The sequence below is a fragment of the Chlorocebus sabaeus genome, chromosome 3, assembly GCF_047675955.1.
Source record: "Chlorocebus sabaeus isolate Y175 chromosome 3, mChlSab1.0.hap1, whole genome shotgun sequence".
Lineage (NCBI taxonomy): Eukaryota > Metazoa > Chordata > Mammalia > Primates > Cercopithecidae > Chlorocebus > Chlorocebus sabaeus.
The window spans coordinates 28,053,704-28,077,527 of record NC_132906.1 but is presented as its reverse complement, the minus strand read 5'-3'; the positions used below and the strand labels follow the sequence as shown (position 1 = coordinate 28,077,527).

Below are 23,824 nucleotides of genomic sequence, written 5' to 3'. Positions count from 1 at the left end.
CTCAAAAAGTCCTGATGACATGTGCCCAAGGTGGTCTGAGCACAATTTGGTTTTGTACATTTTTGGGAGGCATGAGACATCGATCAACATACATAAGATGAACATTGCTTTGGTCCAGAAAGGCAGGACAACGCGAAGAAAAGGCAGGACAACTCAAAGTGGGGAGAGGGCTTCCAAGCCACAGGTAGACAGGAGACAAATGGTTGCATTCTTTAGGGTTTCTGATTAGATCAGATATGCAGTGAGCAGAGGGGTGACTTTGAATAAAATGGGAGGCAGGTTTGCCCTAAACAGTTCCCAGCTTGACCTTCTCCTTAGCTTAGTGATTTGGGGGTCCCAAGATTTGTTTTCCTTTCACAGCCCCTATCACCATCCATCATCTCTTAGTTTTTCACTTCATTCCTGACCCAGCTGAGATTACATGGTACATCATTAAAAACACTTCCTTTCAAATATTACTATCTCTGTGGCTCTCCCTTCAGCCTTGATTAAACCCACTTACTCCATCTCTGTGGCCAAGCAGCAAGAGAAAAACACCAGCTGGGTGAATGGACTCACTTTACATTGAGGCCACAAACCTCCAAGGTCCATGCTCGCAAATCCTATGCACCTCTTGTCTCAGTCTGTTTGTGCTGCTATGAAAAAGCCACAGACTGGGTGATTGATAAGTCACAGGAATTTATCTCACAGTTCTGAAGGCTGGAAAGTCCAAGATCAAGGCATTAGCAAGTTCGGTGTCTGGTGAAAGTGGTTCTCTCTGCTTCCAACACCACCGTCCCTTGCTGCTGCATCGTTTAGAGGGGATGAATGCTGTGTCCCCACATGGAGGAAGGCAGAAGGGCAAAAGGACCCAGCTAGTTCCCTCCAGCCCTTATATAAGGCTACGAATCTCATCCATATGAGGGCTGAGCCCTCATGACTTAACCACCTCCTGTAGGCCCCACCTCAATACTCTTGCATTGGGGATTAAATTTTAACATGAATTTTGGAGAAGACACATTTAAACCATAGCACTTCCCTTCCTAACCAAAACGTGGTGCTGGACCAACAGCACAGGCATCACTGGGGAGTTTGTCACAAATGCAGGAGGCCAGGCCCCACCCAGACCTACTGAATCCGAATCTGCATTGTAACGAAGTCCCCAGGCGCCCAGGTGATTCATTTCCACAGTTAAAGTTTAGAAGCACTGCCCTAGTGGTTTGCTTTTTGGATCATCAGGACAGTCATTCATTCTCGTCTTTTTCTTTCCCGCTCAAACCTTCTGAACCCCTGTGGCCATCACCCTGAGCCTCAGACTCCATTGAGAAACCAGAAGCAGTCACACAAAACCCCTTCACCTTCCAATCACCACATCTCCAACCTGCTTCCATCTGCATCTGCATCCTGCCTTCCCTCCTGCTATTTTATTTCTATTTTTATTTTATTTTATTTTTTTGAGACAGAGTCTCACTCTGTCACCCAGGCTGGAGTGTAGTGGCACAATCTCGGCTCACTTCAACCTTGCCTCCCTCATTCAGGCAATTCTCCTGCCTCAGCCCCCTGAGTAGCTGGGACTACAGGTGCCCACCACCACACCCAGCTAATTTTTGTATTTTTAGTAGAGATGGGGTTTCACCAGGGTGGTCTTGAACTCCTGACCTCAAGTAATCCGCCCGCCTCAGCCTCCCAAAGTGCTAGGATTACAGGCATGAGCCACTGCACCCGGCCCCCTCCTGCTGTTAATACAATGGGAGATGGGGCCCAGCTCTGGTCAGAGGTCATTTCGTTTCATTGGTCTCTGGATTTCACCTCTCTCCTGCATCCCTGAATCACGAGTTGCTCCTTGGCAATAGACACATTCTAGTCCCATCTTGTTCTAGTCCTGTCTTGAAAGACTCTCCTGATCTCGCATTCACTCCTCCTGCCATATATATATGGAAGGAAATATATATGACTACATATATAAATATATATATGACTACAGGCACATGCCACCATGCCTGGCTAATTTTTCATATTTTTAGTAGACATGGGGTCAGCCGCATGTCTACTACTAAAAGGCCAGGCTGGCCTTTAACTCCTGAACTCAGGTGATCCACCGGCCTCAGCCTCCCAAAGTGCTGGGATTACAGGCATGAGCCACTACACCTGGCCCTCCTGCCATATTCTTGTGGTTCACTCCCTCTCTTCATTTAGGTCTTGGTGAAAATGTCACCTCTGCAGAGGGGCCTTCCCTCACACCTTCTGTAAAATAGCACACACATACTTATTCAGCTTGAATTATGTTTATAACTCTACCATCTGGTGTGTCCTGTGTTTCTTTGATATCTGTCTCTCCTTACTGAGGGTAAGTTCCAGGGAGCAGGGACTTTGTTCGAGGCCACATCCCTGAGGCCTGCTGCTCAGTCTTGTTGTGCAGATGAGTGGGAGCCAGCTGGAAATGCCACATACCAGGAAGAAACACCAGGCTACCAAGAAGACAAGGCCACAGAGACCCCTATGTTTGCTAATAGGAGATGGGACCAATAATAGTGTCTTTTTCTCCCTTCATCGCTTTCTTAGGGTCTGTCTGCTCCAAGGACATAGAAATGTGCTTATAGACACAAGGGAAAAAGGGAGGGGGGTGGCTCTTCTAAGAGCAAGCAGGGTCTCCCTGAATCCCTTGCAGGAAGTTCACAGGGGCCTCCCAGGCATTGGAAAGTCACCAGATGGCCTTCAGTGATTCTCCCCTCCCTGTATTCGTGCCTGGTGTGGGGCCCTCCTACACAGGATGGGCTTGGCCTGTGTGTCACCAATAGGATTGTGGAAACAATGGCGTGTGGCTTCTGAAGTTAGGTCTTCAAGGACATTGCAGCTTCTGCCTGCTCCCTCTTGGAGCCATGAAAGCATCTAGAAAGATCACTTAGCAGAGGGAGCTAGTTTTCCCAATAGTGGCCCTCTCCTTCTCACATTGGAATACAGTTTTTATTTGGGCACACGACAATCCAAAATAAAGACAGCATTTTCAGCCTCCTTTATAGCTGGGTGTGGCCATGAGATTCAGGTTCGTACAATGGGTTGGGTGGAAAAATAGTATGTGCAACTCCCAAATTATACCCTTAAAGAGAAATGTCCCAGCCCCTCCTTCCTGGTTCTCTCCCTCTATTGTACTGCTGAGCCCGCGTGGACCACATAGATGAGAGTAACCACCCAGGGCTGCATGATGACTTTCTCTTTGAGACGGAGTCTTGCTCTGTCGCCCAGTAGGCTGGAGTGCAGTAATGAGATCTCGGCTCACTGCAACCTTTGCCTCCCGGATTCAAGTGCTACTCCTGCCTCAGCCTCCTAAATAGCTGGGATTATAGGCATGTGCCACCATACCCAGCTAATTTTTGTAATTTTAGTAGAGATGGGATCTCACCACGTTGCCCAGTGTCTGGAACTGCTGACCTCAAGTGATCCACCCGCCTTGGCCTCCCAAAGTGTTGGGATTACAGGCGTGAGCCACCGCGCCTGGCCTGCATTATGACTTTTGGGAACCCTAAGCACCTTTGCCTTTGTGGGCCCCTTCTTCTGTTAAAAAAAAATATATTAAAATTTTGATTTTACTACTGTATTAGTAAAACGGCAAAAATAATTCAGCCGGGATTTATCATTATATTCATTTTTTCCTTCTGATTCTAAATGAAATTAAAACATTTTCATGGGCCCTAGGCACTGTGTCTGCTGTGCCTCACGGATAGGTCGGCACATAGAAGAGTCCAGGTACTGGGAGGGCCTTCACTGGGCAGGACTCTCCCTTGGAAGAGAATTAAAGGTTTGCCTTTTTTCTAAGTTGCTATTACTTTGGGTCTCTCTGACATCCATCTGAACCTTCACTGGGGACCGGGAGGCTTCCTGTAGAGGTGACATCATGAAGGTTGAATAGAATGTGACCAAGTGGGCGGGGGACAGTAGAGGAGCGTGTTGCTGGCAGATAAAACAGCTTGAGCAAAGGCTGAGAGGAGAAAAGGTGAGAGGAACTGGAGGAACTTCATTGTGGATGGAGCTTAGAATGCAAAGCTGTGTGTGTGTGTGTGTGTCCTTTGATCTCTTCTTGGAGCCACTCTGGAATTTGGCCACACCGTCTAATCTCTTTACCACCAATGTCTGCAGGAGCCAGCCCAGGCATGAATAAGTGAAATGGCCACAAGACAGTGACAGGGACTCTCCTCCCCAAAAGGAGAGTGAGCGTGTATGAGGTCTAAGGGGCCACCACTGCCTGGCTGCTGCCTTTGGCATGTGAGATTGCCAGTTCAGGGGTGAAAGAAAGAGCTACCCATTTTTTCTAGAGAAGCCAGACGTTTACTTGTGAAACTCGTTTTAAGTGTAGGCCATTAATTAAAATAAATAACAGACACTGTCTGCCCTGTGAGTCCCTGAGCCACCACCTGGCACTGTGGCTTGTTGAACCCCTTGGGCCCCTGTGATGGGTGCCACCCTTTTCTCTCCACAGTCTCCAGCGTCAGCAGCTTCGGTTTGGGATGGGGAACAAGGCCAGATTTGGAATCTTTAAAGGGCTAAAACAGCCGTTGCCTGAGCTGTTTTATCTGCTTTGATTCAATCTGGATTAATACCATTGTTCAATCTTATGCCACAAGTTTCAGTGACACTTAATGGAAACTCTGAGTGAAAACAGAAAACCAAAACACAAACGCTTTGAGGATCCAAAGCGATGACTGTGCACATGGAGATGAAGGGGAAGGTCAGCGAAGATTTATGTATTGCTCACCATAATATTTGAGTTAAGTCTGTCTTCTTTCTGTAGCCAGACATCATGTAGTTGGGTTTCTGGTACTTAGAAGGGCAAAAAGCCTTCTTGTCATAGAGTTTAATTTCAATAGTTCTCTTCCAAGGACAGTTGACATGTAACCTTGAAACTAGGCATATTTGTTAGAGAAAATTGCATTTGTTGAAATGTTTGTGGTAAAGAATGTATTTCTTGACCGGGCACGGTGGCTCACACCTGTAATCCCAGCACTTTGGGAGGCCGAAGCAGGCGGATCACGAGGTCAGGAGATGGAGACCATCCTGGCTAACACAATGAAACCCTGTCTCTACTAAAAATACAAAAAATTAGCTGGGCGTGGTGGTGGGCACCTGTAGTCCCAGCTTCTTGGGAGGCTGAGGCAGGAGAATCGCTTTAACCCAGGAGTCGGAGGTTGCAGTGAGCTGAGATCCCGCCACTGCACTCCAGCCTGGGTGACAGAGTGAGACTCCGACTCAGAAAAAACGTATTTCTTAAGCCAGGCATGGCGGCTCACACCTGTAATCCCAGAATTTTGGCAGGCTGAGGCGGGTGAATTGCTTGAGCTCAGGATCTCGAGACCAGCTTGGGCAACATAGTGACACCCACTCCTGTCTCAAAAACAAAACAACAAAAAAAGAATGTGTTTCTTCACTTAAAATGACCACCACTGTGGTTTTTCTAGAAGGTTGCATTTGCTCCCCAGCCTTGTCATAAATACCTGCTGAGAATGACCTCATTAATGTAATTCAATTATTATATAAACTGTCCATTTTCGTATTTAGTTAGGCAAAGTGTGTGGAAGCCTCTTTTCTCTGCAAAGGGAATTTCTGCAAGTAAAGCCAGTCAGGGGCTTCAACAGATTTCTTTTTAAAGCACAAAGCAAACTCCGATCCTCCCATGTCATGTAGATAGTTGTTGAAACCGTGGGGTGTGTAAGAGATTGCTCAGAAAGAGTGAAGACTGAGAGGAAAAGAGAGCTGTGAGAAGGGCCCCAGTGGAGGGGAGCTCAGCATCCCAGAAACCTCTGGGCCTGTCTCCCGCCCCCGGCCCATCCTTTTTAATTTTGTTTAAACTTCAGTTATTGCTGTGGCAATGGGTTCAGCTGATACCCCGGCCATCCCTCCCCTCAGCCTCCTGTCGAATCTCTAGCATCTATTGGGGGCTGGAGATCCTTGTGGGGACCCACTGAGCCATTCAGATTTGTGTGAAAACCTGGAAGTACTAGAGAGTTCTTCACCTTTGGGCACACCTCGAGCAGTTGGGGCTGTCAGACAATGCTGAGGGCTGTTCTCCCCAGCGACTCAGCGTCCCCAGTGGGATGGCGTCCTAGGGCCCACAGCAGTACTGGCTTGAGAATACTGCCTTGAACTCACTCTCCCTCCATCCTGCTTTTACTCAGACACCACTGCCATTCCTGGGGTCCCTTCCTAATGAAACAGTTCTGTCCAGGGCCCCACCAGTGAAGTAGACAGCACTGAGTGTTTTAAACAAAGAGGATTTATTCAGATAAATGGTTACATATGTGACAGAAGAAGTTGAGAAGCCCACCAGGGGCAGGGAGACCCCAGTCAGAAGTCACTGACACCTCCAGGCAGGAGAGACAAAGGACAGGGGTGATGTCACTAGAGCCTAGAAGAAGGCAGAATCACAGCGGTGGGTGGGGGGGCCTGTCCAGCAGGCCCTGGAGCTGCGTCTGGAAGTGCTACCCCCACCTCCAGCTGGTGCCGCACTGGCCTGGCCAGAGTCCAGCCAGCAGCCGGCTGACCTGGGAACCTAGGAGACGTCAGGGATCAGCTCCCTGCAGGAGGCCGTGGAGCAGAGGGAGGGCAAGGAAGGGATTCAAGGACAAACTGGTCTGGACTCGCACGAAGAAACAGGCACTGGGAAAAGGAAAACAAAAGAGACTGAGACTGAGCAGCCGGAGAACTCTAAATTGGTCCAGTTTTTCAAAGTGTGCTTTGTAAGATTAAAGGAACCTTCCTGACTATTACACACACATATATTTTCCTGCTCTGTCAGCTGAGAGGGCCTGGAATTAATGACACCCCAGTGGTAATGACACAGCTAGAGCCCAGCTCTTCGTTCGTAATACCATTCTTCACGAAAAGGAACTAGGGCTTATTGAAGAAATGGCTGACTCTAGGACTGGGTGAGGAAATACACAAGGTGAGCCTGGAGCATCTTTAGTGCCAGAAAGAAATAAACTGTTAAAACAAACAAACTGAACCCCACCCCCAACAATGATTGGGGTATGCCAAAGGGACACAGAAACCAACTGACAGAGCTCCCAGTGGCCGGAGCTGGGGAAATTTGAACAACAAAATAAAGCAGTACTAGGCTGGGCGCAGTGGCTCACGCCTATAATCCCAGCACTTTCGGAGGCCAAGACGGGTGGATTACCTGAGGTCAGGAGTTCAAGACCAGCCTGGCCAGCATGGCGAAACCCTGTCTCTACTAAAACTACAAAAATTAGCTGGGCGTGGTGGCACACGCCTGTAATCCCAGCTACTCAGGAGGTTTAGGGAGGAGAATCGCTTGAACCTGGGAGGCAGAGGTTGCAGTGAGCCGAGATCCTGCCACTGCACTCCAGCCTGGGTGACAGAGTGAGACTTCATCTCAAAAAAAAAAAAACAAAATAAAATAAAGCAGTACTGGATGATGACCCAAAGTATAAAGCAAATATCCATGAGTCCATACTGATATAAATAAATGATTGAATAAATGAGAAAGGATAGACGAATCCCCAGGGCAGAAGAATTCCAAATAATTTATGTTGGTACTCCACCCTCAAGGAAATAGGGTATAAACCACCATTCCTAAAATGTGGGCTGCACACAGTGACTTTCTTCCAAAGCCTACAATATGGAAAGGGGGGAAACGAGCAACTTTATAGTGGAGAAACCTGGCAGACACTACCTCAGCCAGGTGATCAAGTTCAACATCATCATGGTAAGTGATATTGATAGTACGTACCCTTGATATGATGTGATCCCAGTGGCACTTTAACTATCTGGTCTTCCTCCCCAAATCAACCCCAGTCAAATCAGAACAAGAACATCAAAAAAATTACAATTGAAGAACACCCTACAAAATGCCTAACCAGCATTACTCAAAACTGTCAAGGTCATTAAACAGAAGGAAAGTCTGAGAAACCGTCACAGCCAAGAGGGGCCTAAGGAGACATGACAAGTAAATGTAATGTGGGATCCTGGAACAGAAAAAAGGACATTAGGTAAAAACGATGAAAATCTGACATAGTGTGGACTTTAATTAATTATAATGTATAAATATTGGCTCATGAATTATGCCAAATGTACCATACTAATGTTAGATATGAATCATACGGGCACTGGGTGCAGAGCACATAGGAACTCTAGGAACTCTTTGTGCTATCTGTGCCATTTTTCTATAAATCTAAAACTGTTCTAAAATTTAAACTTTGGCCGGGCGCGGTGGCTCAAGCCTGTAATCCCAGCACTTTGGGAGGCCGAGATGGGTGGATCACGAGGTCAGGAGATCGAGACCATCCTGGCTAACACGGTGAAACCCCATCTCTACTAAAAATACAATAAAATTAGCCGGGCGTGGTGGCAGGCGCCTGTAGTCCCAGCTACTCGGGAGGCTGAGGCAGGAGAATGGCGTGAACCCAGGAGGCGGAGCTTGCAGTGAGCCGAGATAGTGCCACTGCACTCCAGCCTGGGCGACAGAGCAAGACTCCACCTCAAAAAAAAAATAAAATAAAATAAAATAAAATAAAATTTAAACTTTTTTTTTTTTAAAAAAACCGACACAAATGTAATTTTTTTTTTTGAGACAGTCTCGCTCTGTCACTCAGGCTGGAGTGCAGTGATGTGATTTCAGCTCACCGCAACCTCCACCTCCTGGGTTCAAGTGATTCTCCCCATCTCAGCCTCCCCAGTAGCTGGGATTACAGGCTCCCACAACAACCCGGGTAATCTTTGTATTTTTAGTAGATATGGGGTTTTGCCATGTTGGCCAGGTTGGTCTCAAACTCCTGACCTCAGGAGATCTGCCCACCTCAGCCTCCCAAAGTGCTGGGATTACAGGCGTGAGCCACCATGCCCAGCCCAGTTGTCTGCATTTCAATGACCACTCACCACACCCATCCATGAGTATGGACTTCTCTCAGCCTCATCTGCTTCCTCAGCTGCCTGCTTTGCCTCAGCTACTGTGTGTGGCCCACACACCTGCTCCCTATCTGGGGTTATGGCTACTCCAACCACCTCCAGACTCAGATAAACAGCCAACCCACAAGGCCTGGGAGCTAACCTCCCTAGCGCCTGCTAAAGAGGCTGCATGACACCACCCAGGAGGAAGGAGTTCTCGACTCCCCATGGGACAAACTTGGGCCAGTAGAGACAAGAGACAGGGCAGAGAGGGCAGCAAACTCCCTCTCCCCTTTTCTCTCCCATGGATCATTCTGAGGTGTGATTTTTCCACACAGCCAGTGTTCCCTAAGGCCAAGAAGCCATTCCTGCCATGAGACCAGGTGTGGTGCTTCGTGGCTCACAGTAAAGTGGTAGCCAGTGTAACATCAGCAAGTTGTCTGGCCCTCCGTTTCCTCATCTATAAAATGAAAGAAATAATAATACCTAATTCACAGAGATTAAATGAAATGATTCATGTAAAACACTTAGGTCAGTATTTAGTATATAGTAAGAGGTTGATAAATATTAGCTATTGTTATCTAGAGCAACCTCTCAATCTTACAACTGCAGCTTATAAGGTTCAGAGAGCCTGAGGGAATTACCCAGAATTACTTAGCAGTCAGTGGAAGAAATAGGATGAGAACCCAGAGGGTTGCACTTTTTATACTTGAATGAACTCAAGAACACAATTGTATTAGTCTGCTCTCACGCTGCTGTGAAGAAATACCCAAGATTGGGTAATTTATAAAGGAAAGGAGGTTTAATCTCACAGTTCCACATGGCTGGGGAGTGCTCACAATCATGGTGGAAGGTGAAGGAGGAGCAAAGGCATGTCTTACATGGTGGCAGGCAAGAAAGCATGTGTAGAACTGCTCTTTGTAAAACCATCAGATCTTGTGAGATTTATTCACTGTCACTAGAACAGCATGGGAAAGAAAACCTGCCCTCATGATTCAATTACCTCCCACTGAGTCCCCCACCCTCCCATGACACGTGGGAGTTATGGGACCTACAGTTCAAGATGAGATTTGGGTGGGGACACAGCCAAACGTATCAATAATACTTACAGACATTACACATTATAAACATAATACATTATAAGTGATATAATGAACATATAACAGTGAAGGCTGGGTGTGGTGGCTCACGCCTGTAATCCCAGCACTTTGGGAGGCTGATGCGGGTGAATCACCTGGTGGTCAGGAGTTCGAGACCAGTCTGACCAATATGGTGAAACCCCCATCTGTACTAAAAATACAAAAATTAGCTGGACATGGTGGTGGGCGCCTATAATCCCAGCTACTAAGGAGGCAGAGGCAGGAGAATTGCTTGAACCCAGGAGGCGGAGGTTGCAGTGAGCTGAGATCACACCACTGCACTCCAGCCTGGGCAACAGAACAAGGCTTTGTCTAAAAAAAATAAAATAAATAAAATAAAATAAAAACATATAACGATGAACATAATACGTTATGAGTAACATAATGAATACAGAACACATAACCATGAACATAATACATCATGAATAACAATGAATGTATAACAATGAACGTAATATTAATACATTATGAATAACCAAATGAACATCTATGACAATGAACAAAATAATGAATATTAATGTTCATAAACTATTGATTTTATATTAACGAGTAGGTCTTGACTTTGCAGCTGTTCCGGTGGGGCACACAGTGTAGACGTCAAACTGTGGTACCCAGAGCCCTCCTTGCAGGCATGCTCAGGAGGAGATCAGTACCATTTCAGGGATACTGGGAAGGTTGTTAATACTCTCTAGAGTCTTTTCTCATCCATAATTTGTTGCCTAAAATTTGACCTTCAGTATTTGTTTTTCAAAAGGCTTTAACTCTTGTTTATGCAAATCCTCCAGGGACAGATAATACTTTGAGGTTTTTACCTAATGGTTAATCTTTTTTGAGGGAGGTGGGGGAAACAGGGTCTTGCTCTGTTGCCCAGGCTGGAGTGCAGTGGCATGATCAGAGTTCACTGCATTCTCAACCTCCCAGGCTCAAGGATACTCCCACCTCAGTTCCCTTAGTAGCTGGGACGACAGGCACACGCTGCCATGCCTGGTTAACTTTTTTCATTTTTGGCAGAGATGGGAGGGTCTCTCTCTATGCTGCCCAGGCTGGTCTCCAACTCCTGGGCTCAAGCAGTCTTCTCACTTCAGCCTCCCAATGAACTGGAATTACAGGTGTGAGCCACTGCGCCCGGCCTTCTAATGGTTAACCTAACACAACTGTTTGTACACAGAAAGCCCTACGGAATAAATACTACTGAGTAAACAAATTCGTAAAAGTGCCTACCTGCACTTTGGTGGCTATGTCATATAATAATGATCCCGTGGGGATAGCTTAGGTGAGACGAAGATGCTTCAGAGTCCTGAGAGACAGGGTCTGAGGAAGAAGTAGGAAGGTCCAGCAATTAGAAAAAAGGTGAAGATGGAGCAAGCCAAGGGTCTGGAATTTTATCTTACTCTTCAAAAATTTTTCCTAATAATGATAGCAAAATTCTCTATTGCAATAAAACTCTTGCAGATATTGTGGATACCTAGGGAACTGAAGGAGTTTCAAATATAGAACTGCCAAGCATGAGGGAACCCCCCTAGTACAGAGGGAGCAGGAAGTGGCATGAAGAGGCAGTGACAAACCAAAAGCAGAAGCGATGGGGGTGTCAGTTCTGCTAACTGCTGCCAAGGAGAAAAGTCCTCAGGGACTAGTGGATATAATCTGGGACAGATCGCAAAGATGCATAGGATTTGGTGTCAGGGACCTTCGCAGGTTAAATGACATGTTCTTCTGGTTATCAACTTAACATAAGGATAAGGATAATGATAATAATAATAGTAATACTTAATTTATTGGGTTGTGTGGATTCAAATATCCATCCTAATTTCTATCATCATTGGTTTCCAGTTTAGATACTGGAAAGTCACTTTACTTCGAAAAGTGTCCTTTTCACAGGAACTCCTTTTGCTGAAATTTGTCTTAGAGTCAATTTACTGCAGGCAAAACCTCTCCATCCTCAGTCCTCCGAGAGGACAGCCAGCAGGCTGGCTCTGGGGATCAGGACCAGGCAGAGCACTAAAGATGCCCACCTTCAAACAGCGGGCTAACACTTGGATATTGTTTTCATGTTATTTGATAATGATTCAAAGGACCCATGTTTGAGTAAATAAATGGGGGAGGAGAGAGAAATCTCCCATGCACAAATCTAAATAATTTCTGTAAACACGTCACCTGTAAGGATGTGCAAATGACTCCCACTCCTAGTGTGGACTGTCATAATGACTTCCTTCCAAAGGGTACAGTGTAGAAAGGGGGACAGGAGAATAACTTTACCGCAGAGAAACGTGACAAACATCACCTCAGCCAGATGACCAAGGTCGACATCAATCATAAGTCATAAATCATGTCAACAATATGTACTCTTGACGTGATGTGATGAAAATGTCATTTTGCATCTGTGATCTTCTTCCCCCAAATCCATAACCCCAGTCTAATTATGAAAAAAATATCAAACAAATCCCAATAGGGGGCCTTTCTACAAAATACCTGACCAATACCTCTCAAAATTCTCAAGATCATCCAAAAAAAAAAGGAAAGTCTGAGAAACTGTCACAGCCAAGAGGAGCCAAGGAGACATGAGGTCTAAATGTAACGTAGCACCCTGGAACAGAAAAACTAAGAAAATTTGAATAATGCATAAACTTTATTTAATATTAATGTATCAATATTGGTTTATTAAATGTAACAAATGTACCATATTAATGTAAGGTGTTAATCATAGGGCAAACTACATAGGTATATGGGAACTCTATTTTATCTGTAATTTTTTTGTAAATCTAAAACTGGCTTGAAAATCAAGTTTGTGTTTTTAAAAGTTTAATAAGAAAAACAAAATTAATTTTAAAACAATAGTGGAAGAGATGTCCCAGTGCCTAATACAATTAATTGACAAATTAATTATAGGGAGAATAATTGTTCTGAAAGTTCAGTAGAGAGAGAGAGAGATCACTTCAGGCTAAAGTTGCCAAGGAATGCTTTATGGATACAGCAGGATAAGAAAAGTCTCACTCTGTAGCACAGGCTGGAGTGCAATGGCGCGATCTCGGCTCACTGGTACCTCCGCCTCCCGGGTCCCAGTTCAAGCAATTCTCCTGCCTCAGCCTCCTGAGTAGCTGGGACTACAGGCACGTGCCACCATGCCCAGCTAATTTTTGTACTTTTAGTAGAGACGGAGTTTTAACATGTTGGCCAGGCTGATCTTGAACTCCTGACCTCGTGATCCACCCACCTCGGCCTCCCAAAAGTGCTGGGATTACAGGCTGAGCCACCCCGCCTGGTCAGAAATCTCTCTTAATGATTGATCAAATGTTTACAAATAAAAATTGCACCAACTATACCTTATGAGTGTTTGCCATATCTGGATTAACTAATTGATGAATTGTTCTATAAGTCCAAAAGTAAATTTAAACACTACCAACACTAGTTAGCTATATGTAAGTACTGGTTTTAGTCCGTCAATTTTGAGACCAGCCTTTGAATGCAAAGGGAACTTGTTCATGCCCTTTCTAAAAAAAAAAATAGAAATTAAAAAATTTAAATTAAAAAATGGGAAACAAAACAAGTAACAAAAAGAACATATGAAACTCTTTGACCAGTCTCTACGTAGATAATTTAATAGGCAATATCTACTTCTTCAAAAAGCAATTAATACTAAAACTATTTCAGGATAATTAAAAGAGATAAAATATGAAGCCCCTTGAGAATTTGCATATTTTTGCATATTCAGTGACCAGAATAATACTGAGCTCTCCTGGTTGAACGCTAACCTTTTTGACTCTTTTCTCAATCTTTTTTACTGCATGTTCCTCTATTTACTCATGAGGATCCAAAACAGATGTGGAAGAGATAAAGAGAACTAAAAGAAACTATTCTGTGCAACACTCTAGAAATGCATCTGAAAATAGAGGAAATTGATACCTTCCTAGTAAAATATAACTTAGCAAAACTGAGCCAAGAAAAGGAAGAAAATCTAAACAGATCAATGCCCACAGAAGAGACTAGAAAAGCAATTTAAATCTAACAGTTGAAAAAGCACCAGGCTCTGGTGGTTTTTTATCTGTATTCTGTTACCCTTTACTGCAGTGCTACTCAGGTAGCTAGTTACAGAACTGTTTGCTACCAGCCTGCAAAAAGTTAAGGAGCTTGCACTGGAACATAAATCAGTATATTGCTTCCTTCATCAACGAAGTCTTTGCTAAAAACAAACAAACAAACTCAGCTAAATAGTACGTTTGAACTAAACAGTATGTTTGATTTATACTTTAGTGCCTGCAGAACACATTTTGAGTAGCATTGCTTTATAAATAGATAATTTCTGTTATGTAAACTCTTTCAGGCTATAGGAAAAAAAACACTAAAAATCCCTAAAACATTGTATGAAGGCGTCTCAATCTAAAAATCTAATTAAGATACTAGCAGAAAAAAAGGAAAGAAAAGAAGAGAAAAGGAAGGAAAATAAATACTCTAGATATTGGAGATCTCACAGAGAACAAGACAGAGTGTTGGCTCGAGGAGATTATGGTTTAGTGGAGGGAGACTGGGCACAGCATAAAAACAAAATGCTGACTAGTACTGCTAAGAAGATAAAATAGGGAAATATGGTGGTGAGTTACTGGAGTGGGGAAAATCCACTTTAGCTGCTGTAACAGAGATCATCATTTTTTGAAAATATAAAAATGTAAATAGTTAATACATGCACTTTGTACAAAATTCAAAAGCTGTAAAAGTCAGGAGAGGCTGCCAATTTGGGGGAATAGGCGGAAATTCCAAATAGTTCAAAAGGACTGAGACACTTGAGAGAAGGAAGAGCTGGGGGTATGTGTTATGACACTTCTGCCCAGCAGCCTTCCAGGTGTGCAGTCCCTAAGAGCCTACAGGCAGGACCTAGTGATATCGCATTCAGAAACAATTTAACTTGCAGGAAACAGTTCGTTGCCAGTTGTTAATTTATTGCTAGATGTTACTGTTTTTTAAAAAATGTTTGGGGGAATTGTTCTTCCTCAAAGTGAGAGATGAACATGTGTATAGGGTATAGAACTATAGCTTTTCTGGGCTCATCACTGAAAAGGGAGCACTGGGAGAAAGAGAAGAGGACCCATAGGCATTGCACACCTACTGTGTACCTGCATTTTGCTTGTGTTGCTTCCCTTCATGCATATTTGGAAGCCTCTCTTCTGAACAGAGCCCCTTATCCCACTGAAGATCTAAACCAAAGCCGCCTTTCACAGGAACCACAGCAAGAGGCAGCCAGTCAACTGCTCCTATGGGAGAGAGAGAGGGAAGGGGCAAAAGAGGGGCAACAGCATGGGCTCTCCAGCCTCAGTTCTCCCGTGTTGCCACTCACTACATTGCCTCCTTGTTGAACCACCTAAAATTCCCCTTCACACCATTTAATTTCCCCCTCCAACAAAGACTCTCTCCTTGACCCAACCTGACTCAAGCTCCTCTGAGCCCTCTTCTCCACTAAGTCTCCACTAAGACCTTGGCACCTGTCCTGTCTTTGGCCTCTCTAGCCCAGTGTGAACAAGAATATTGCTACGTCAGTTTAGGGAGAATTCCCTCCATTTTGTCGTCTGATCACCACTGATACCTGAGCAAGTTCCTCATCCTCCACCTTTGATGTCTAAGTCCTTGGCTTTCCTTCAGTGAGAATCCTGTTAGTTCAGTTTAGCAAGAATCTCTCTACCCTTGATGTCTCCTCCTAGTAATTTTTCACCCACCAACCCCCTCACTCTGCTCCTTGACTATAAATACCCATTTATCCATGCTGTGTTCAGAGTTGAGCCTGATCTTTCTCTCCTATTGCAATAGTCTTAAACAAAGTCTTCCTTACAACATTTCAACAAGTGTCAGAATGACTTTTTGGTAGTACCCCTACACCTTTGTACACCAGAAACCCCTAAAATGAGCCTTTGTCATTGTCCTACCTTCAGGCCAGCAAACTGATCAAACTTGATCTTCTCTGCAAATTTGCCATCTTCCTTTCCCCTTACTGTTAGTCCATAGCATAGCATTTACCTCTCAGATTGTCTATGACAGCCTTTAGCACAACATTCCATTATCCATCTTTCTTTTTTCCTTTTTTTTTTTTTTTTTTTGAGACAGAGTCTCACTCTTGTTGCCCAGGCTGGAGTGCAATGGCATGATACCGGCTCACTGCAACCTCCGCCTCCCGGGTTCAAGCAATTCTCCTGCCTCAGCCTCCTAAATAGCTGAGATTACAAGCACATACCACCATGCCCGGCTAATTTTTGTACTTTTAGTAGAGATGGGGTTTCATCATGTTGGCCAGGCTGGTCTTGAACCCTAACCTCAGGTGATCCACCTGCCTCAGCCTCCCAAAGTGCTGGGATTACAGGCGTGAGCCACCGTGCCCATCTGCTTTTTTTTTTTTTTTTTGTGAGATAGCATCTCATTCTGTTGCCCAGGCTAGAATGCAGTGGCACGATCATGGCTCACTGCAGCTTGGACCTTCCTGGAGTCAGGTGATCCTCCTGCCTCAGCCTCTCAAGTAGCTGGGACTACAAGCATGCACCACCATACTTGGCTAGTTTTTGTATTTTTTTTGTAGAGATGGGGCTTCGCCATGTTGTCTATGCTGGTGTCAAACTGCTGGGCTCAGTGATCCACCAGAGAGCCCCTAGACTGGGGCTTAGCCTTGGAGAATTCTTGACTTCACCCAGGAAAAAATTCAAAGGTGAGCGGGTGGGGTTAGACAGCAATCTTTTATTGAACCGTACTGCTCCTTGCAGGGCAGGGCTAACTCATAGGCAGTGCACCCAGACTCAGCAACATGTGAGCACTTGGAAACTGTATTTATACTCACTTATATCCACTTTTAAGTACACGCAAATTAAGGGAAGGTTAATGCAAAATGAGATGGGTTGTTTAGAACTTTCTTGGAAAGGGATGGTAACTTCTGGGTCATTGCCATGGCATTTATAAACTGTCATGCCACTAGTGGGAGTGTCTCACACTAATAAGCAAGGAGGACAGATTGGGAGCACTTTTGTTGCCATCTGCTGGTTTTGGCCAGTTTCTTCACATTATCCGGTCTGAACTAGATCCTATTTTCGTCAGCAGGGTTGTGACCAGAAAACAAGTCCTAGCAGTCTCCTACCTCACTTCCCCCTTAGAAATTAGATACACTTCCTAATCTTTTTTATTTATTTATTTATTTTTTGAGATGGAGTTTTGCTCTTGTTGCCCAGGCTGGAGTACAGCGGTACAATCTCGGCTCACTGCAACCTCTGCCTCCTGGGTTCAAGCAATTCTCCTGCCTCAGCCTCCCAAGTAGCTGGGATTACAGGCGAATGCCACTACGTCCGGCTAATTTTTGTACTTTCAGTAGAGATGGGGTTTTGCCATCTTGACCAGGCTGGTCTTGAACTCCTGACCTCAGTTGATCCACCTGCCTCAGTCTCCCAAAGTGCTGGGGTTACAGGCGTGAGCCGCCACGTCTGGCCAAAGCCTCCTAATCTTAAGGGGGCTGCAGAGGGGTGAAGGTCCATCTTCTGTAACTACTTCTTGCTGATTTTATGGGCATAGGCCCTGCCTAGTGTTGGCAGTGTAAAAATCTCTGGATACCTGACCTAAGGGGACCAATGGCAGGATGTTTTTCTTTTCCAGGTCAGAAGACCGGATGAGTTGGAAGCCTTGTGCTGGCATCACTTTATGTGGAATCTAGAAGATACAAACTTTACGAGGGAGGCTAAACAAGAAAATTACAATTAAGGAGGAAGAGAAAAATTAATACTCCTATCCCCACCCACAGCATCCTGTTATTTATCTATGTGCTTGCAAAACAACAGCCTTAAGTTTCTAGGTTTATAAATGTAGGTGGTGGTGTGCTCCTTTTATGCCTGTGGGGACTCATAAGACACAAGTTTAATCCTGGACAGGTGTACCCAGCTAGTGACTCTCTGAAGCTTAACATCTGTGACAGTACTTATCAATACCTGATGGGGCCCTTCCATTTTGGTTTTAACTGATGCTCAGGGGGTCTTTCTTTTTAAGTTTTTAGTAATACTAAGTCTTCTGATTGAACCGAGGAGCTTTTTTTTTCTCTGTGGGAAAGGCGAATACTTTATTTTCATAATTTTGAAAGACCTTTTGAACCTGGCCTAAATTCCAAGGGAAAGGCATAGTGAGGCATCTGACTCTCTGTTTCCTGTCATGGCCTGAGTTACTTTTTCCATTTTTTGGCGGGGGGAGGGATTCTCTTTGGCCAACAGACTTAGAGTCCAATGACTTGTAACCAATTAAACATTCTAGGCCAGATGGAAGTGGAGGTGGGTACGTACTCATTAGCCCTTAAAACCCTTTTAAGCAATATAAGAGTCAAAAACTAGCCGGGAGTGGTGACTAACACCTGTAATCCCAACACTTTGGGAGGCCGAGGCAGGCAGATCATGAGGTCAGGAGATCGAGACCATCCTGGCCAACATGCTGAAACCTCGTCTCTACTAAAAATACAAAAAATAGCCGGGCGTGGTGGCAGGTGCCTGTAATCCCAGCTACTCAGGAGGCTGAGACAGGAGAATTGCCTGAACCAGGGAGTCAGAGGTTGCAGTGAGCCAAGATCGCGCCACTGCACTCCAGCCTGGTGACAGAGCGAGACTCCGTCTCAAAAAAAAAAAAAAAAAAAGAAAACGAGTCAAAAAACTAAAAGCCAAAAATAAGGTTATTTGTCAAGGAAAACCACAAGCATAGAATTAAGTTGTATTCAGGAAAAACACTGGTCTCACAGACCTTCAAGACAAAACACCTTAGCATCAGGCCACAGCAACTGTCAGACTGGAGGAGACAAAGTCACAGGGGCTGATGAAAAAGCTGAAGGAGAGAGTTACACAAAGTTGAGAAGTTTTCAAAAGAAATAGGTAACAGAACTGAAAACCAAAATTTCTGGTAATTTAGCAAATGAATACCTAAAGAAAACCCAGTTTCAACACATAGGCCATTTTTTTTTCTTTTTTCTTTTTCTTTTTTTTGAGACAGAGTCTCACTCTTGTCACCTAGGCTGGAGTGCAGTGACACAGTCTTGGCTCACTGCAACCTCTGCCTTCCTGGTTCAAGCGATTCTCCTCCTCAGCCTCCCAAGTAGCTGGGATTACAGGCGCAACCCACCACCCCTGACTAATTTTTGTATTTTTAGTAGATATGGGGTTTCACCATGTTGACCAGGCTGGTCTGGAACTCCTGACCTCAGATGATCTGCCCACCTTGGCCTCTCAAAGTGCTGGGATTACAGGCGTCAGCCACCACACCTGACACATACACCATTTTCTAGAAAGTCCACCACAAACAATTCCCCCATCAATCATAGCCAGCTTAGTCAAACACTAAACTCCCCTCAAAAATTCCCCTTCATGAGCCCATCATGACCCACATAGACCATCCATGACATGTCTGGACCCTCTGACCCAACCTATACCACCTCCCTTCCAAACACCAGTGACTTTATTCTAGGACAAGAATCCACCACACAAGATTCCTCATTATACAAGATGATTTAAAATATGTATATTCCTCCCCACACACACACAAAAAAGTCTTCTATCCATAACTCACCTCACATCTCTCTTTTTTATTCACACATTCCTTAATATTTTGAACCTCCCTTTTAATAATTTCTGAATTGAACAAGTTGTTCTTTTTCACAATAAAGAATATATGTTTTACCTGGCACATTTTATATAAATTTAGAAAGCAAAGAATCCTGAACTATCAGATATTGACATTCTATAGATGAGAACCATTCTATAATTTTATTTATTTATTTATTTATTTATTTATTTTGAGACAGGGTCTCACTGTCACCCAGGCTGGAGTGCAGTGGTACAGTCTCAGCTCACTGCAACCTCCACTTCCTGGGCTCAAGCGATCCTCCCATGTCAGCCTCCCGAGTAGCTAGGACTACAGGTGCATGCCACCATATCCAGCTAATTTTTGTATTTTTTGTATAGATGGATTTTATCATGTTACCCAGGCTGGTCTCAAACTCCTGAGCTCAAACAATCCGCCTGCGTTGGCCTCCCAAAGTGCTGGGATGACAGGTGTGAGCCACCATGCCCAGCCAATTTTAAGATTTTAAACTATACAAAAAGTTCAACATTTAAAGCCATGTTAAGCATTCTAAAGCCTATGAAAATCAGTATTTTATCTAGGCAAAAAGCTTAAAGTTAAATTTTAGATGACACAATATTCCCTTCCAACTAACAAGTTTAGTCTTATTTGTTTAATTTATGAGTGCTGTTTTATTTATAAGCCAATGTTTTTGTTTTGTTTTGTTTTTGTTTTTGAGACGGAGTTTCACTCTTGTTGCCCAGACTGGAGTGCAATGGGATGATCTCTGCTTACTGGAACCTCCGCCTCCCAGGTTCAAGTGATTATCCGGCCTCAGCCTTCGGAGTAGCTGGGATTACAGGTGCGTGCCACCACACCCAGCTAATTTCTGTGTTTTTAGTAGAGGTGAGGTTTCACCATGTTGGCCAGGCTGGTCTCGAACTCCTGATCTCAGGTAATCCACCTGCCTCGGCCTCCCAAAATGCTGAGATTACAGGCGTGAGCCACTGCGCCCTGCCTATGAGTCAATTTGATAGCATGCTAGACACAACACACAGCACACAAATCAAGTGACCTGTGCAAGACAGCTGGATCTGTTATTTATAAAATTGGGACCTGTCTACTTGGCCAAATATTGTTTGCTCCAATAGGTATGGAAGACAGGAAGAGGCAGGGAAGGGGATCTTGTAGCATCAAATAAAGAAGGGAAGGGGCAAAATCCATTGCTAAAGGGGAGACCTCAGAGTCCCTGAGCTGCCAGAGAGGTCACCCAGCAGCAGAGACACGGAAGAAAAATGTTTGGGTGACTGCTTGTCTGCCACTGTGGGAAGCTCTCCATTGGATCAAGGGTCCGGGACTTGATCCAAAGGTTCTTTTTGGGACCATCATCTTTCCTGGCAGATGGTGGAGCTGAGTGGACAGATGAGCAGCCATAGCGCAGGGATTCAAAGCTCTGGCTTACCTGAGCAAGGCAGGTTGTTGAGGCTAGTGGAAGAAGGTTAGTTCTAACATCGACAGGGAGCTTTTTTGTCTCACGAGGGATGATTAAGATATTCTTATTGCTGATTACCCTTTTGCTTATAGTAGGCACACTGATTCTGTCCTAGGGGCTGACAAGTTGGGGCTCTTGTCTAGGTATCCTGAACACCAATGTTGAGACACTTTCTGAGGATGGGTAGCCCTGAGGTCGAAGGGCACTTACAGCATCACCAATAATTGTTCTTTTTGGTTATTTCTTTTGGTCTTTTCCATTTTTGCCCCATCTCTATTGTTATAAACTTTAAAGGCCGTGTTTAAGACTTGGTTCATAGGGGATTGGGGTCTCACTGCTGGTTTGTGTAGCTTCCTCCTAATGTCAGAGCAAATTGAGTAATAAAATGCCTCCCCAGGAGAGCTTGTCCTTCCAGGCAGTCTGAGTCTGTATTAGCATATTTCCTGAGTTCCTCAACCAAACTACCCAGAAAAAGAGTGAGATTTTCATCTTTACCCTGAATTACGTCTCTAACCTTCTCATAATTGAGAGGCTTAGCCACACACTTTGCTCTGCTTTTTCTCTATGGCATAGCAAGTGGGCAACAATGCCTGCAAGTCATACCAAGCTAAAGAACATGGTCAATTTAACAAACTCTTCTATAAACTTTAATGGATTCTCTGAAAATTGGCAGAATTTTTCCTTGCATAGAGCCAAATTAGACACAGAAAATGGCACGTGTATTCTAAGTGTCCTCCCATCTCCATGAACTACCTCCCACAATGGACACAGCTTTGATTTCAGGGCTGATATGGAGCCCCATTTCCGGGGGAACAGGGTGGGCTACTTTCTCCGACAGCAGAGGGTTTAGGCTGGGACTAGTTGGATAACGGGGAGGAGTGCGTGATGACCTTGGGTGGAATCCTGTGTTAGAGAACTGGCAGGAACCCCTCCAAATTGGGAGACTGGGGAGACTCTGGGGAGGGAGTAGGCCTTCTAAGAGAAGCAGCTAGAAGGAGATCCCTTAGGCGTGGCTTCCTGGTGCCTTGAAATAACACTGAGTCAGTAAAGGGCCGTAAAAGCCTGTACATAAGAGACCTCGCCCTATTTTCCTTCTTTTTAATGTTAATTATAAAATAGCATTATAATGTACAGAACCATGTTTAGGCTAGATCTCTTGGTCTTCTCATTTGTATTGGACCCAAGTGCCTCAGCCTCCTGAGTAGCTGGGACTACAGGCACCCGCCACCATGCCCGGCTAATTTTTTGTATTTTTAATAGAGATGGGGTTTCACCGTGTTTGCCAGGATGGTCTCAATCTCCTGACCTCATGATCCGCCCGCCTCGGCCTCCCAAAGTGCTGGGATTACAGGCGTGAGCCACCGCGCCTGGCCGTTTCTTTTTCTTTAAGCCAGAATTGAATTTGCTCCAATAGCCTAAAAGGCATCCTAATGATGAGTCCTTAGGTATACTTAGCATTGTCTCCATGTCTAACAATGATTTCTACTGGACACAGAAGTTCTTCTGAGTCTAGTGAGAGGGAAAGCAACAGGGCCCTTTCTATTTTCCTTTCCAATTTCCACTTCCTACAGAGAAGGTGTAGGTATAGGTAGCAAGGTGTTACAAAAGTGGCTTATAAAGTGAATGAAATGTGACAAAAGAAGTATTTTTATTAAGCAAGTTATAGTGGGAAAAGTGTAAATAAAGTGGCAACAACAAAAGGAAAGGTTGTTATGGGAAATTATAACTTTAGGGTAGAAAATGAGAAACGGCAAGACCAAGAGTCCCCTTAGGTGGTCTTCTACCCCACAATCCTAGAGGGAATGCCAGTGCCAAAAACCCCAGAGTACCTGGGGTGGCCAACAATACCAAATGCTGAAAACCCAGAGTAACCGAGTAGTGGCCAATGAGAGTCCCCACACCCAATGCTGAAAATCCCAGAGCATGCAGGGAGCGGCCAAAGACTAAGTTGGGGTCACAGAACAACATGACTCTGGCATCCCAGGGTCAACAAAACAGGGTACCTCTCACAACCAAGTGTTCAGCCTTAAACAACTGCCCAAATAGAGTTAGCAGGAAGCCAAAGCAAAAACTGCAAAGAAAACATATATTTCAAGGTGGAAATTAAAATAAAATGGCTGACAGAAAAATAAAATCGTGTTGGAGGAGAAACGACCTAGTAAAGGGGCAATAGGGATGTAATCAGGTATGCTATGGGGGACTTTGAATTGACTGTCTAAGCCAAAGGCCTTATTTTCCTGGCTCACCTGATATTTGGGGGATGAGTCAAAAGGGATACTTACCTGTCCACAGGAGTCAAAATAGGGCCAACTGGTCTCTGATGTACGGTGCAGGTGAAGGTTTACTCCCCAGGTTTCCCAGGCTTGGGCAGGCTCGGTTGCTGCGAGGGAATTGGCATGTGATCCTGCAGCCTCCCAGCCAGAGCTTTGAATCCCTGCGCTATGGCTGCTCGTCTATCCACTCAGCTCCACCATCTGCCAGGAAAGATGATGGTCCTGAAAAGAACCTTTGGTTAGTGTTCCAGCTCTCTGCAGCTTTGATCCTTACAGGGCTGACTGACTGCCACATCACCACCTCTCTCTGATTGCCGCCTCTCACCATCTCGCTGGTCACCGTCTTGCCATCTTGCTGTCTCACCATTTCTCCAGCTCTCAAGTATTTCTTATCATTTGGCCTCTTTGCTAATTGCCACTGTCTTGCCATCTTGCCGCTGATGACTGCCATTTCTGCTGTCTCAATGCCACAGTGGTCACTTCCTCCCACTCATTATCTT

General features: G+C 44.8%; 1 long non-coding RNA gene across 4 annotated transcripts in view; it reads left to right on the top strand.

Annotated features, from left to right (window-relative positions):
* The window catches only part of LOC103214431 (uncharacterized), a 56,199-nt gene that overhangs the window by 5,314 nt on the left and 27,061 nt on the right, over positions 1–23,824 (top strand). For 2 of the 4 annotated variants that reach the window (XR_012092541.1, XR_012092552.1), the window contains exons 2-3: positions 16,567–16,692; positions 17,625–20,421. The exons of 1 other annotated variant lie outside the window; for it this stretch is intronic. This is a non-coding gene — a long non-coding RNA (uncharacterized lncRNA). The remainder of the gene's footprint in view (positions 1–16,566; positions 16,693–17,624; positions 20,422–23,824) is intronic. One more of the 4 variants, XR_012092543.1, reaches the window with a different exon arrangement.